Source organism: Perognathus longimembris, chromosome 11, assembly GCF_023159225.1.
Source record: "Perognathus longimembris pacificus isolate PPM17 chromosome 11, ASM2315922v1, whole genome shotgun sequence".
Lineage (NCBI taxonomy): Eukaryota > Metazoa > Chordata > Mammalia > Rodentia > Heteromyidae > Perognathus > Perognathus longimembris.
Window position 1 is genome coordinate 39,887,157 of NC_063171.1, and position 14,291 is coordinate 39,901,447.

The 14,291-nt window shown below is 43.6% G+C and overlaps 1 long non-coding RNA gene across 1 annotated transcript; it reads right to left on the minus strand.

Annotated features, from left to right (window-relative positions):
• Positions 1-1,458: 1,458 nt before the first annotated feature.
• On the minus strand, positions 1,459-6,177 carry LOC125360123. The gene is made up of 2 exons (XR_007212657.1): positions 6,132-6,177; positions 1,459-1,692 (listed from the first exon to the last, which is right to left on the minus strand). It is a non-coding gene; the product is annotated as an uncharacterized LOC125360123 (long non-coding RNA).
• Positions 6,178-14,291: the final 8,114 nt, after the last annotated feature.

Genomic DNA, 14,291 nt, shown 5'->3' on the forward strand with positions numbered 1-14,291 from the left:
CACAAGGAGAATTTTGTGCTGTATGTTCCCTATCATCCTTCAACTTCTTTCTTGAGACTAGCCCACAGGAGGACCTCAGTTTGTGCGTTTCCGCTAGACTTCCTGGAGACAGAACAAAAATCAAATAGGGAGATGAGTGCTAAAGTTCAGCAAATAGTTGTGGAGATGATATCTTTTGTAAATTGTGGACAAGTGAGATTTGGGGAAGTGGGGGCTTAGTCTTTCCCAGAGACTAGAGTAGAGAAAGGTAGGTCAGAGGAGTGTTCTAGTATGAACCTGGCCTTTCTGAAAGGCTATATTTGACTCAAAAGGCAGTGGAATGGGTAAGAACAGTGGGAATCAGTGAAAATGTAATAAAGGTTTCTCCTAGAAGGTTCTTTTTACTTTTCAGGGTTTTGTCTTTACCTTTGAAGCTAAGAACTGGCAGTTGTTACTGGATCATTAGACTGCTATCTTAATACTTACTTGGGACAGCTACTGCCTTGTAAAAGTTGATTTTGTCTTCACATATGTACACATCAAGACATTTATGAGCTCTTGTTTGTGCTTCCCCTTGTCTCCCTGGCCTGGCAGAATGGTTTTTAGCTCTTCATTTGTCCAGCTGCATTTTCCATACAGAAGCAGTATTGGGAGTAAGTAGACCTGTGTCTGAGTCCGTTTGACCTCCACAGTCATGAGACTCAGTGCTCTAAGAACTTCCGTGGTATTGCTGTTTGATGGGTCAGTCTTAAAGCTTTAATATTCACAAATGTATATTGGGTTTATAATACTGAGAGTATCTTCTAAGGACCTTCCTAAAAGTTTATATCAAGATTGTCTGAACTTGGACAAAGTTTACCCTAAGAGAGTACCACTTTCTCCCAGTATGTAGTTGAGACTATTCTTAGAAACTAAGGCTTTAAATAATTGGCTATGCATTTTCTATTTTAGGATCAGGATTATTTTGATATCTGAGCTTTAGGTGATTGGAAAAGAGTCAGTACAGAAGTTCTGAGGCATGTCCATGGGTAGATTGGTTACTCCCAGTCAGTATTTGGGTGTCTACTTTAACCTCTCAGAAGGTGACTGTATAGTACTTAGAAAATGCAGCGTAGCTGAAGTTGTATTGAAGTGCTTAGAGCACCTTGCCTGGCAAGTGTGAGGGCCTAAGTTCAAACCCCAGTACCTTCCGTGCCCCCCCCGAAAATGTCCACAGCTCCAGTTATTATTTTACATTGTTTAATTACAAGTAGGAAGATAGGTAATTATGTTCTTCTTTATAAATTCATGGCATATGATCTAGATGTAAAGAAAAGAAGCTGTTAGAACGTTTTTTGTGTGTGCCAGTAATGGAGCTTGAAATTTAGACTTCAGTGAGCTCTTGTTGAAGGCTAAGTGCCTTACCACTTGAGACACAGGCCCACTTGCAGATTTGTGTGTGTGTGTGTGTGTGTCTGTGTGTGTGTGCGCGTGCGTGCGTGTGTGTGGTTAATTGGTGGTAAAAGTCATAGACATTTCTTGCCCACACTGGCTGTGAACCATGATCCTCAAATCTCACCCTCTGAGTAGCTAGGGCTACAGGTGTGAGCCTCTGGTGCCTAGAAAATACTTTGAAAATTCTGAATAGTGGTCCCTCTTGAAATTTCTGGAAATATTTTTGCTGTCAAATCATGTTTTGGGACTAGGAATGTGGTTTAGTGGTAGAGTGCTTGCCTAGCATGCATAAAGCCCTGGGCCTGATCACTCAGCACCGCATAAACAGAAAAGGCTGGATGGTACACTGTGGCTCAAGAGGTAAGGTGCTAGCCTTGAGCAAAAACAAGCTCAGAGGGGCTGGGGATATGGCCTAGTGGCAAGAGTGCTTGCCTCGTATACATGAGGCCCTGGGTTCGATTCCCCAGCACCACATATACAGAAAATGGCCAGAAGTGGCGCTGTGGCTCAAGTGGCAGAGTGCTAGCCTTGAGCGGGCAGAAGCCAGGGACAGTGCTCACGCCCTGAGTCCAAGGCCCAGGACTGGCCAAAAAAAAAAAAAAAAAGAAGCCAGAGACAGTGCTCAGGCCCTGAGTCCAAGCCCCAGGACTGGCAAAAAAACAAAAAAAAAAAACAAAAACAAGCTCAGAGACAGTGCCCAGGCCCGGAGTTCCAAGCCCCAGGACTGGCAAAACAACAACAGAAAATCATGTTCTATAGTACTCTATCCATCCAAAAGCAATAGACCCAGAATTTGAGTCGCTGCAGGACAAAAATCTCACAGGAGCCATAGTGCTTTGGAGAAGCATAAACGTAGAAGAGAAATACGGTGCAATTTTGTTATGACAATGTCACCATTTGTAGTAGTGTAGATCCTTTAAATTTAATCCCTTGCCGCTCATTGGTGACCTAGAGAATCATCATGAGCATCAAGCAAGAAATTGACAGATATATAATTATTCAAGATAGTCAAGGCACTAGTGAACATTGCCAAGCAGGAAGATCTATAAGACAGGGAATTTGTATTATACATAAGAATAATAACAAAGTTGTATTTTTGAGACTCACTGTCACACATTTGATCCTTGGACAAACTAGTTGTCTCATTAGTATTGAGGATTTTATTCCTGGTGCTGGAGAGTTTCAAGGGCAAAATAGTGTAAGTCATAGCTCTATTTGTAGTGGTCATATAGTATAGATGATTTATGAGCTCTAAATAATCAGCTTTACCTAATTTGAGGGCATTAAATTTAATTACTGCCTGAAACTTTGAAGAGAGAAAAGTTCAGGGACAAGTTGAAAAGGCACTGAAACTGTGTCCAAGCCAGATTAGTAAATTATAAGATGCAGAACTAGTGTCTGGAGCTCTTTAGAATTCAGACGGGAACATATGTTTTAATTTTATGATATATTAGTGAAATTTGGCCTGCTGTGTTTAGGGAGGAGGGGGAAGTTTTTCACTTATGCACTTGTATATGAAAACTTTATATGGCACAATACAAAACTTTTAAACAATTTGTTGGGTCTTTCTTGCTTTCTTCCTCTCTCTCTTTTCTTTTTATTACATGTATGTTTCTGTTTTAATGATCAATGTTCATTTTTGTTGTTGTTGATCATGGGGCTTGAGCTCAGGGCCTGGGTGCTGTCCCTGACTCTTTTGCTCAAGGCTAGTACTCTACCACTTTGAACCACAGCTTCACTTTAAGTTTTCTAGTGGTTCATTGGAGCTAAGCGTCTCATAGCCATGTATACCTGTAATCCTACTTACTCAGGAGACTGAGATCTGAGGATCGTGGTTCAAAGCCAACCCGAACCAACCCGGGCAGGAAATTCCATGACTCTTATCTCCAATTATCCACCAGAAAACTGGAAGTTGTGCTGTGGCTTGAGTGGTAGAGTGTTAACCTAGAGCTAAACAGCTCAGGGACATGCCCAAGCCCAGAGTTCAAGCCCCATGACCAAAAAAAAAAAAAAAAAAAAAAAAAGGCACATAGACTTTCCTGATCTGACTGGCTTTGAACCTCCATCCATTCTCAGATTTCAGCCTCCTGAGTAGCTAGTATTACAGATGTGAGTCACCAGTGCCTGGCCATTCATTGTTAAGTTCTTCCCAACAAGCCAGCCTTGGGTTTGGGGGGCTGGGCCTTTACAAGGAGCAGTGAGTCTGGGGGCTTCATGTATCTTTCCCAATTTGTCCCTGTGTTGGGTCTGGATTGGCAGAAAACCTGCCTTTGTTCAAGACAGGGTTTATGGGGAGAGTAGAAGAGGTCTCATGTCACCTAATAACCTGCTAAGAACAGCAACATGACAGCTGAGGCAAAAGGGCACAGCCTAGAGAAAAAAAGTGACAGGGGAAGGCCAGTAAGGTGGGCAAGACCAGCATGGTTCAGGCCCTGAGCCTGAAGAGGGTTTGAAGGCGGCATTCCGGTTCTCCTCCCCTCCTGGTTCCTGGAGAGTGAGTAGGAAGAGGGGGCTTAGGTCTGTCAGAGGTGACTTCCAGGCTCTTTAGCTGGTGTGGGCGATGAACAGTCCCACAAGCAAGAGCAGTGGGAGGCCATAGTCCGTGAAGTGGTGAAGGCTCAGGGCAGGATGTATCTGCAGATGACATACAAGCTCGTGACAAATGGCAAGAGTCAGCCAGGTGGTGTAGGAGGGGAGGATGACAAGGTTTCCAGCAAGCAGGCTTAGTCTTACCACTTGGTCTGTCCCTGTGGCCTGGAAAAAAGAGGGCTCCTCTGAAGAAGTGATTTTTTCATAGGGTATTCTAATGGGCATTGTAGCTAGTTTTCTGTCTAAGCTTTGTAGTCTTTTAGTATCTTTAAACAGGGCTGACTATAGTGCCCAGCCTTAATGTTTTTACCTAGAAATCGACTACCAGGAGAACAATCTTGATTCTGAGTGTGGGAGCCCCAGCTCCTGAGCAGGTTTCCTGCCACTCCCACATTCACTTGTTACCTTTTAGTGGGCTCAGATGAGAAGAGGAGCAATGGGAATAGAGTGCAGCTGGCGAGTTTGTTCAGTGTGTGTGTGTGTGTGTGTGTGTGTGTGTGTGTGTGTATGTGTGTGTGTGTGTGTGTGTGTGTATTTTTTTTTAATTTTTTTTTTGGCCAGTCCTGGGCCTTGGACTCAGGGCCTGAGCACTGTCCCTGGCTTCTTCCCGCTCAAGGCTAGCACTCTGCCACCTGAGCCACAGCGCCCCTTCTGGCCATTTTCTATATATGTGGTGCTGGGGAATGGAACCGAGAGCTTCATGTGTAGGAGGCAAGCACTCTTGCCACTAGGCCATATTCCCAGCCCTGTGTGTGTATATATATAGAAGCATTACAATAAAACTTTCCTCATATTACTCAAATATAACTCAAAAATAATAATTATATTAAAAAGGAGGTAAAGCTGAGCACTAGTGGCTCATGTCTAATCCTAGCTACTCAGGAGGCTGAGATCTGAGGATTTCAGTTTGAAGCCAGCTAGGGCAGGAAACTCCATGAGATTGTTATATCCAATTAACCACCAATGGGCTGGGAATATAGCCTAGTGGCAAGAGTGCTTGCCTTGTATACATGAGGCCCTGGGTTTGATTCCCCAGCACCACATATACAGAAAACGGCCAGAAGTGGCGCTGTGGCTCAAGTGCCCGAGTGCTTGAGCAAAAAGAAGCCAGGGACAATGCTCAGGCCCTGAGTCCAAGGCCCAGGACTGGCAAAAAAAACCCAAAAACAAAAACAAAAACAAATCCAATTAACCACCAAAAAGCCAGAAGTGAAGCTATGGTTCAAGTGGTAGAACACTAGTCCAGCAAACAAGCTCAGGGACAGCATTCAGGCTCTGAACTCAAGCCGCAGAACTGGCACACACACACACATGGTGGGGGAAATATAAATGTTTAAACTCATTACAAAATAACCATTCTAGGAAAAAAATAAAGTGTAGCTCAGTAATGCTTTATATCTTGCTATATATGAGGCTACTAGGTTCAATCTCCAGGCCCCCCACTCACCTAGCCATACTAAGAGAAAAAAAAAAAGACCATAGTACATTCTGTATAGTGTACAGTCCGGAAAACACTGCTTTAAAAAAAATGAGGGGGGCTGGGAATGTGGCTTAGTGGTAGAGGGCTTGCCTAACATGCATGAAGCCCTGGGTTTGATTCCTCAGTACCACATAAGCAGAAAAAGCCAGAAATGATGCTGTGGTTCAAGTGGTAGGTGCTAGCCTTGAGCAAAAAGAAGCTCAGGGACAGTGCCCAGGCCCTGAGTCCAAGCCCCAGGACTGGCAGGAAAAAGGAAAAAAAAAAAAAAGAGAGAGAGAGAGAGCCAGGTGCCAGAGGCTGATGCCTGTAATCCTCACTACTCAGGAGGCTGAGATTTGAAGGTCACAGTTCAAAGTCAGTTGGGGCAGGAAAGTCTGTGAGACTCTTATATCCAGTTTACTACCAAAAAGCCAGAAGTGGAGGTAAGGCTCAAGTGGTAGAGCGCTAGCCCTGAGCAAAAAAGCTCAGGTATATCACCCTGACCCTGTTCAAACTCTAGGACCCCTCACACCAAGTGAGTACACACTGCGTGCAGAAGACCTATGGCAAGTACTACAGAAAGTTACTCCACTCAAAGATAGTACCTCTTTGTGGATAGAGAAAAACCCAAATGGGGGCTGGGAATGTAGCTTAGCGGTAGAGTGCTTACCTAGCATGCATGAAGCCCTGAGTTCAATTCCTCAGTACCACATAAACAGAAAAAGCCAGAAGTGGTACTGTGGCTCAAGTGGTAGAGTGCTAGCCTTGGGCAAAAGAAGCTCAGGGGGACAGTGCCCAGGCCCTGGACTGGTACCAAAGACAGAGAGAGAGAGAGAGAGAGAAAGAGAGAAACCCAAATGGAAATATATATAGCACATTTGTCACCAGAACAAAGATTAGTTATCCAAAGTTACTTCAAATCTACAAGTAAGAGATAACTTTTTTTGGTCAGTAATAAGATTTGAATTTGTGCTTGCTTGGCTGGTCCTCTACTTGAGCCATGTTTCCAGTTCAACCTTTTGCTGGTTAGCTAGAGATGAGGGTTTCAGATTTTTCTGCCTAGGCTGACTTCAAGCCTCAGTTCACCAGCTGTCAGCCACCTCAAAAGGATGACCAATGTGAGCCACCAACACCTGGTGAGAATAACTTTTTCTTTTTTTTTTTTTTCTGGCCAGTCCTGGGCCTTGGACTCAAGGCCTGAGCACTGACCCTGGCTTCCTTTTGCCCAAGGCTAGCACTCTACCACCTGAGCCACAGCACTACTTCTGGCCGTTTTCTATATATGTGGTGCTTGGGAATCAAACCCAGGGCTTCATGTATACGAGGCAAGCACTTTTGCCACTAGGCCATAGAGAATAACTTTTTCATATGGAGGTCATTGCTTTATTTCTGCTACCGTAAGTGTGCAGGATTATCAGCAGAAAGGACCCAGTTTGGACATTAAAGGGATGTATTTGTGTCCTCATTATTTAAACTTTCTGCATGGGTCAGTAACTACCAATGTTGTCCACTATTGAGATCATAGAGGAGTGGTATTCTCTTTCTAGTAGAATTTACATTAGGAGAAATAATGGAGCCAGGTACTGGTGGCTCATGCCTGTAATCCTAGCTCCTCAGGAGGCTGAGATCTGAGAATCCTGGTTCAAAGCCAGCCAGCCAGGAAAATTTATGAGACTTTTATCTCCAATTAAACACACAAAAAAAAATCTAGAAGTAAAGGGATATTGCCCATGCCCTAAGTTCAAGCCCAAGGACCAGCACACACACACAAAAATAATGTCATTACAGCCCGTTTTTTTTTTATATATAATAAACAGTTTTATTAAATCACTCAGAAAGGTCTTGATCATTGTAAACCTTTCTAAAGTAAGATAGCCCAACTCTTCAGCAGCCCAAGTTTTTGTAAGCTGCTTTTTGCTTTTTTTTTTTTTTTTTTTGGCCAGTCCTGGGCCTTGGACTCAGGGCCTGAGCACTGTCCCTGGCTTCTTCCCGCTCAAGGCTAGCACTCTACCACTTGAGCCACAGCACCACTTCTGGCCTTTTTGTATATATGTGGTGCTGAGGAATCGAACCCAGGGCTTCATGTATGTGAGGCAAGCACTCTTGCCACTAGGCCATCTTCCCAGCCCTGTAAGCTGCTTTTGTGCATTAAGCATTGCTCTAAAGGTGTGAGGCAGGGTTGGGAATGTGACTTAGTGGTAGAGTGCTTGCCTAGCATGCATAGCTGGGCTGGCACAAAAAGAAAACAAAAACAAAACAAAAACTGGTGTGAGGCAAGCCAGGCACTGGTGGCTCATGCCTATAATCCTAGCTACTGAAGAAGCTGAGCTCTAAGGAGCAAAGTTCAAAGCCAGCCAAGCAAAAAGTCCAATTAATTGTCCCAATTAATTACCAAAAAGCTGGAAGTGGCGCTATATGGATCAAGTGGTAGAACACTAGCCTGGAGCACAAAACTCAGGGACAAGGCCAAAGCCCTAAGTTCAAGCCCCAGGACTGGAACTAAATAAATAAATATATGAACAAAAATAACCAAAGCAAGAAGGGCTGAAGGCATGGCTCAAGTAGTAGAGTGTCTTCCTAGCAGATGTCAGGCTTTGAGTTTAAAGCCCCAGTATTGACCAAAAAAAATAAATAAAACTAGTTGGGTTTATGTTACTCCTGGATATACTTAGTATCGAATTAAAAATTATTTTCAAATTATTCTTCCCACATTTCATCAGCTTCTCAGATAGTATAACCATAAAGGGAAGTATTAGAAATCGTTGTTCTCTGATTATTCACTCTGTTCTCAAAATATCTCTAAATTCTCTCACTACATAAATTAATATTGTCTTTCTTCCCACTAAGAATTTCTGTGGAATAATTAGGCATAGCATGAATCAGAATAAACAAGGCTGGGAATGTGGCTTAATGGTAGAGTGCTCGCCTAGCATGCATGAAGCCCTGGGCTCAATTCCTCAGCACCACATACACAGAAGAAGCCAGAAGTGGAGCTGTGGCTCATGTGGTAGAGTGCTAGCCTTGAGCTGAAGAACTCAGGGACAGTGACCAGGCCCTGAGTTCAAGCCCTGGAACTGGCAACAAAAGAAAAAAGAAAAGGAAAAGGAACAAACAAGAAATTAACAACCTTATTTTATTCAATAAAGGTGGTATTTTTGTTTTGTTGGTTTTTTTTTTTTTTTTTTTGCCTCCTGGTAGAAATTGAAAAAGGGATCTGTGCTTTTTCTTCCTCAGTTTATAGGTGAACTGTTTCACTGGTATTCTGTTCTTGCTTGGCTGGACTGCACTCATCCCCGCTAAGAAAGCTAGAATTATTTCTGTCTTTAGAAGAGGCATTCTCCTTACAACAGCTGATGGTAACTGAATTGCTATGTGTTGGCATCAACAGAGAAACAGGAGACCAAGTGGGGCCTGGAGAAATCATGATAGATTTCACTGTTTAGGAAAATATGGTCAGTGTAAGTGAATTAACTATTAAATTCATCAAAAGACTACATGGAAGAGTGTAGGATTGAGTTGGTCGACTTAATTAATTAAGGTTTCTTGAAATTGTAGTTTGAATAAGAAGAAAAGTGAGAAGCTGAGTGGCTGGTTGCTCATGCCTATAATCCTAGCTACCCAGAAGACTGAGATCTGAGAATCAAAGTTCAAAGCCAGCCCAGACAGGAAAGTCTGTAACTCTTACCTCCAATTAACTACCAAAAAGCAGGAGCTTTGGCTTAAGTTGAGCTTTGGCTCAAGTGATAGAGCTCTAGTTTTGAGTAAAAAGCTCAGAGACGGTGCCTAGGTCCTGAGTTCAAGCCACAATTCTCCCCCCCTTCGCTCTCTCTCTCTCTCTCTCTCTCTCTCTCTCTCTCTCTCTCTCACACACACACACACACACACACACACACACACACGGGAAAGTCTGATGTGACCCAACAAGGGAAAAAAATCATATATAGATAACTACAATGTGGGTTTTGAGATGTCTGTGGCTCACACCTAGCTACTTAGGATGCTGAGGCTCAGATGCTTTTGGTTCAAAGCTAACCCATGCAGAAAGGCCCAAGAAATTTCATCTTTACCAATTTACCAGCAAAATACCAGACCGAAGGCATGGCTCAAGTGGCAGAGTGCCAGCTGAGAACTTCCTTGCCAAACAATTTAACGCTGTGAGATCAAGTCCCAGTACCAGCTCTAAATAATCAAGAACTATTAAGTTTTGATTGTTCTGAAATTTTAAATTAATTTTTATTTATTTTTTTGTCAGTCCTGGGGCTTGGACTCAAGGCCTGGGCACTGTCCCTGTCTTCTTTTTGCTCAAGGCTAGCACTCTACCTCTTGAGCCACAGCGCCACTTTTGGCTTTTTGTGTTTATGTGGTGCTGAGGTGTCCAATCCAGGGCTTCATGCACGTTAGACAAGCACTCTACCACTAAGTCACATTCCTAGCCCTTGAATCAAAAATTTTTTTTTTTTTGCCAGTCCTGGGGCTTGGACTCAGGGCCTGAGCACTGTCCCTGGCTTCCTTTTGCTCAAGGCTAGCACTCTGCCACTTGAGCCACAGCGCCACTTCTGGCTGTTTTCTGTATATGTGGTGCTGGGGAATCGAACCCAGGCCCTCATGTATACAAGGCAAGCTCTCTTGCCACTAGGCCATATCCCCAGCCCCCTTGAATCAAATTTTAAACATTGAATTACTGAAATGTTTTAGCTTTGTCTAGTAATTGCTTAAAAAACACCAACTTTGTATCATGAAGTCACACAGTTTTCTGAACAAAAACTACTGGGGTGGGGCCACGTCTCATTTCCTGCCCTTCCCAGAGTAGTCATGACTAGAATTTATTATAGTTTTCTCTGAGCCTTAAAATAGTGTTTAGTTCCTGAAATATCCCTCACCAGAAGTTAATTAGTTAATTGGAGATAAGAGTCTCACAGGTTTGCCTGCCCTGGCTGGCATCAAACTGTAATCCTCAGACCACAATCTCCTTAGTAGTTAAGGATTACAGATATGAACCACTGGCACTAGCCATTCTGACCACTTTTACTTTCATATTCTTTTGTTTGGTTTGGTTTTGTGTTAAAGCCTGACTGAGAATAAATAGGAAGAAGAGATAAAGGCTTTTCAAGTTGCTTTAAGTCTGCTTCTCATATGATAGTTTATCCGTTTCCCACCTTTATTGAGTTCCTGCTGCATGCTAGGTGCAGGGCTGACATTGAGAATTTGACATTGAATAGAAACAAGCACAGAGTCATGGAGTCTCAGTTCTGATCTGTGTTGTAATCAGCTGGGCGCTGGTAGCTCACACCTGTAACCCTCGCTACTCAGGAGGCTGAAATCTGAGGATCACAGTCTGAAAGCCAGCTTGGGCAGGAAAGTCCATGAGACTCTTATCTCCAATTAATCACAGAAAAAGCCAGAAGTGGTGCTGTAGCTCAAATGGTAGGGTGCTAGCCTTGAGCAAAAAGAAGCCAAGAACAGTGCTCAGGCCCTGAGTTCAAGACCCAGGACTGGCAAAAAAATAAAATAAAAACCTTGGACCTTAGAAGGAACAGTAACCTTTTGCAAAAGTCAACACCAGGGCTAGGGGTTCGGCTTCATGGTAGAATCTATGCATGCCTATCATGCATGAGGCTTGGTGTTGTATTTAAATATCGAGTGACAACCCCAGCACTGAAGAAAAAGGGTCAACTTTAAACCCTGCCCTGCTTTTACTTTTTTTTTTTTTTCGTTCCTAGGCTTGAACTCATGCTTTAGTGCTGTCCCTGAGACTCTTTGCGCTCAAGGCCAGCACTCTACTACTTGAATCACAACACTGGCTTCAAACTATGATCATCCCATCTCAGCCTCCTGAGTAGCTAGGATTATAGGTGTGAACCTATGGTGCCTGGCTTCGCCCTGGTTTTAGACTTCTAGCTAAGTAATCTGAAACATTTTCTTAGTGTTTAAGCCAATTTAAACTCTACTTATTACAGGCTTCCTGACAGGTTACTATGACTATCATTGTTATATGATCCTATGATTATATTACTATTTCGTTGTTTATGCTGGTCCTGGGACTTGAACTCAGGGCCTGGGCACTGTTCCTGAGCCTTTTATTTTTTTCTTCAAAACTAGTGCTCAACCACTTGAGCCACAGCTCCACTTAACACTTTTTAGTGGTTAGTTGGAGATGAGTCAACTGGTTTTGGACGGTGATCCTCAGATCTCAGCCTCCTAAGTAGCTTGGATTACAGGTGCCTGGTTATTAAAAAGCAAAACAAAAACTGTCACCTGTGCTAAGCACCAGTGGCTCATGCCTGTAATCCTAACTACTCGAGAGGCTGAAATCTGAGGATGGTAGTTCAAAGCCAGTCCAGGCAGGAAAGTCCATAAGACTCATCTCCAATAAACTATCAAATGCCAGAAGTGGGGGTGTAGCTCAAATGGTAAAGTGCTAGCTTTCAACAAAAAAAAATCTCAGAGGTAGCAACCAAACCCTAAGTTCAAGCCCCAGTACTGGCAAAACAAACACAAAGCACAAAGACTTGTCACCTAGAAAAGAAATCATTTACAAGGTGATAGGTCTAAGTTTACCACTGTAGCTCAGTTGCTGGATGTTTGCATAGTGTGCATGAGGTGCTGCAGAAAAAAAAAGTTACATAAAAAATTCCAAGGGCTGGGAATATGGCCTAATGCTGTAGAGTGCTTGCCTAGCATGCATGTAGCCCTAGGTTAGACTCCTCAGTACCATATGTATAGAAAAAAACAGAAGTGGTGCTGTGGCTCAAGTGGTAGAGTGCTAGCCTTGAGCAAAAGAAGCCAGGGACAGTGCTCAGGCCCTGAGTCCAAGCCCCAGGACTGGCAAAAAAAAAAAAAAAAAAGTGCAGGGACTGATACTGGGCACTGTAGCTCAGGCCTGTAATCCTAGCTACTCAGAAGGCTGAGATCTGAGGATTGAAGTTCAAAGCCAGCCGGGGTGGAAAGTCCATGAGATTCTTATCTCCAATTAACCACTAGAGAACTGGAAGTGGCACTGTGGCTCAAGTGGTAGAACCCTAGCCTTGAGCTGAAGAGCTCAGGGACAGCACTCAGCCCAGAGTTTAGGTCCCAGGACCGACAAAAAAAGAAATGTAGGGATGGTTCCCTTGACTCTCTTTCACAGGGGAGGATAATTTACATAGAATAGAAAATATGAAAAGTGACTCATTTCAAGTAGGGTGTGGTGGCACGCATTTATAACCCCAGAACTGAGGAGGCTGAGGCAGGAGAAGCACAAATTCAAGGCTAGCCTGGGCCAGAGTGAGATTTTTCTTAGAAAACAAATGAACAAAATTCCTTAAACAATGGAAAAACAAATAAACAGCCAAGGCACTGGTGGTTTGTGCCTGTTATCCTAGCTATTCATGAAGCTGAGATCTGAGGATCACAGTTCAAAGCCAGCTAGGAAAGTCCATGAGACTTATCTCCAATAAGCTACTCAGAAAAAAGCTAGAAGTGGCGCTGTGGCTAAAGTGGCAGAGCCTTAGCCTTGAACAAAAGGAGCTCAGGGAGGGCACCCCAGCCCAGCCCCAGGACCAGCATAAAACAAGAACAATAAATAAAGAAATAAACAGCAAATCATTGCAGACTTTAAGGCAGGCAAAGAAATCCACAAGGGGCTGGGGATATAGCCTAGTGGCAAGAGTGCCTGCCTCGGATATACGAGGCCCTAGGTTCGATTCCCCAGCACCACATATACAGAAAACGGCCAGAAGTGGCGCTGTGGCTCAGGTGGCAGAGTGCTAGCCTTGAGCAGGAAGAAGCCAGGAACAGTGCTCAGGCCCTGAGTCCAAGGCCCAGGACTGGCCAAAAAAAAAAAAGAAATCCACAAAGAGCAGTTGCAATGGTCCTATTATTCTAGTATATTACCTCAGTGTTGCATTGACCAGTCTTCCTTTTGAAGTCCCTAATTATGCATTTATTAGCATGATTATTTGATTAATACTTATCCTCTGCTGAACTCCTTAAGAACAGGACTCTGGTTATCAATGGATTGTATCCTCCATGTCTGGCATAGAGTAGACACTCTGTAAATAAGTATTCGTTGATTAAGGAATAAATAAGGAGTGAATAAGAGAATGGACTTGGCCAGTCTTAGTATTGCTTTTTGGAATAATCATCTCAAATTAAAGGAGCTTACTAATTATTGTTGTGCCAAGTTGCAAGACCACCCCCAAGAAGACCACCGAGATTCAGACACTCCGAAATGCAAAAGCAAGGCAAGGCTTTATTTAACGAGCTGCCAACTCGGGCCTCGTCCTACCCACCGACACAGCGGAGGTTAGGAGGAAGCCCCGAGCTGTGATTACACAGGGCTTATAAAGGCAAAGAACAAGGTTACAACAATCAGCTGTGCAAGCAAGATTAGCACACAGGTACAAATCTGATTGGCTCAGGGTTCGATTCTAAAATGGGGTTCACGTGGTGGGGCCTGACTTCAAAGTCTGGCACCTCATTTCCCCCTTTTTCTTTTTGGTACCTTGGGAGCCAATCATGGCTCCATTCTGTCCATTTCAATGGCTTGCATGTCTAGGGGATGATATAGAGGTAAGGCATGGGCCAGTAGGACCCAATGTAGTAACCAAAGGGCCTGTCACCATTTCTTACAAGAATATTCTCTGTACCTCTGTTCTGCATGTCTCTAGTTTATCCTGCCTCATCTTCCCAAAAACAACTCTGGTCCCTTGATTTTAAAGGGGGGCTGATGGGTGAAGATCATCCATCTTCTGTAATTTCTTCAGGCTGACTCAGGGGCGTTGACCTTACCTAGCCAGGAACCTATAACCTTAGTCTACTTTTCCAAGGGACTGCAGGATTGCTGCAAACT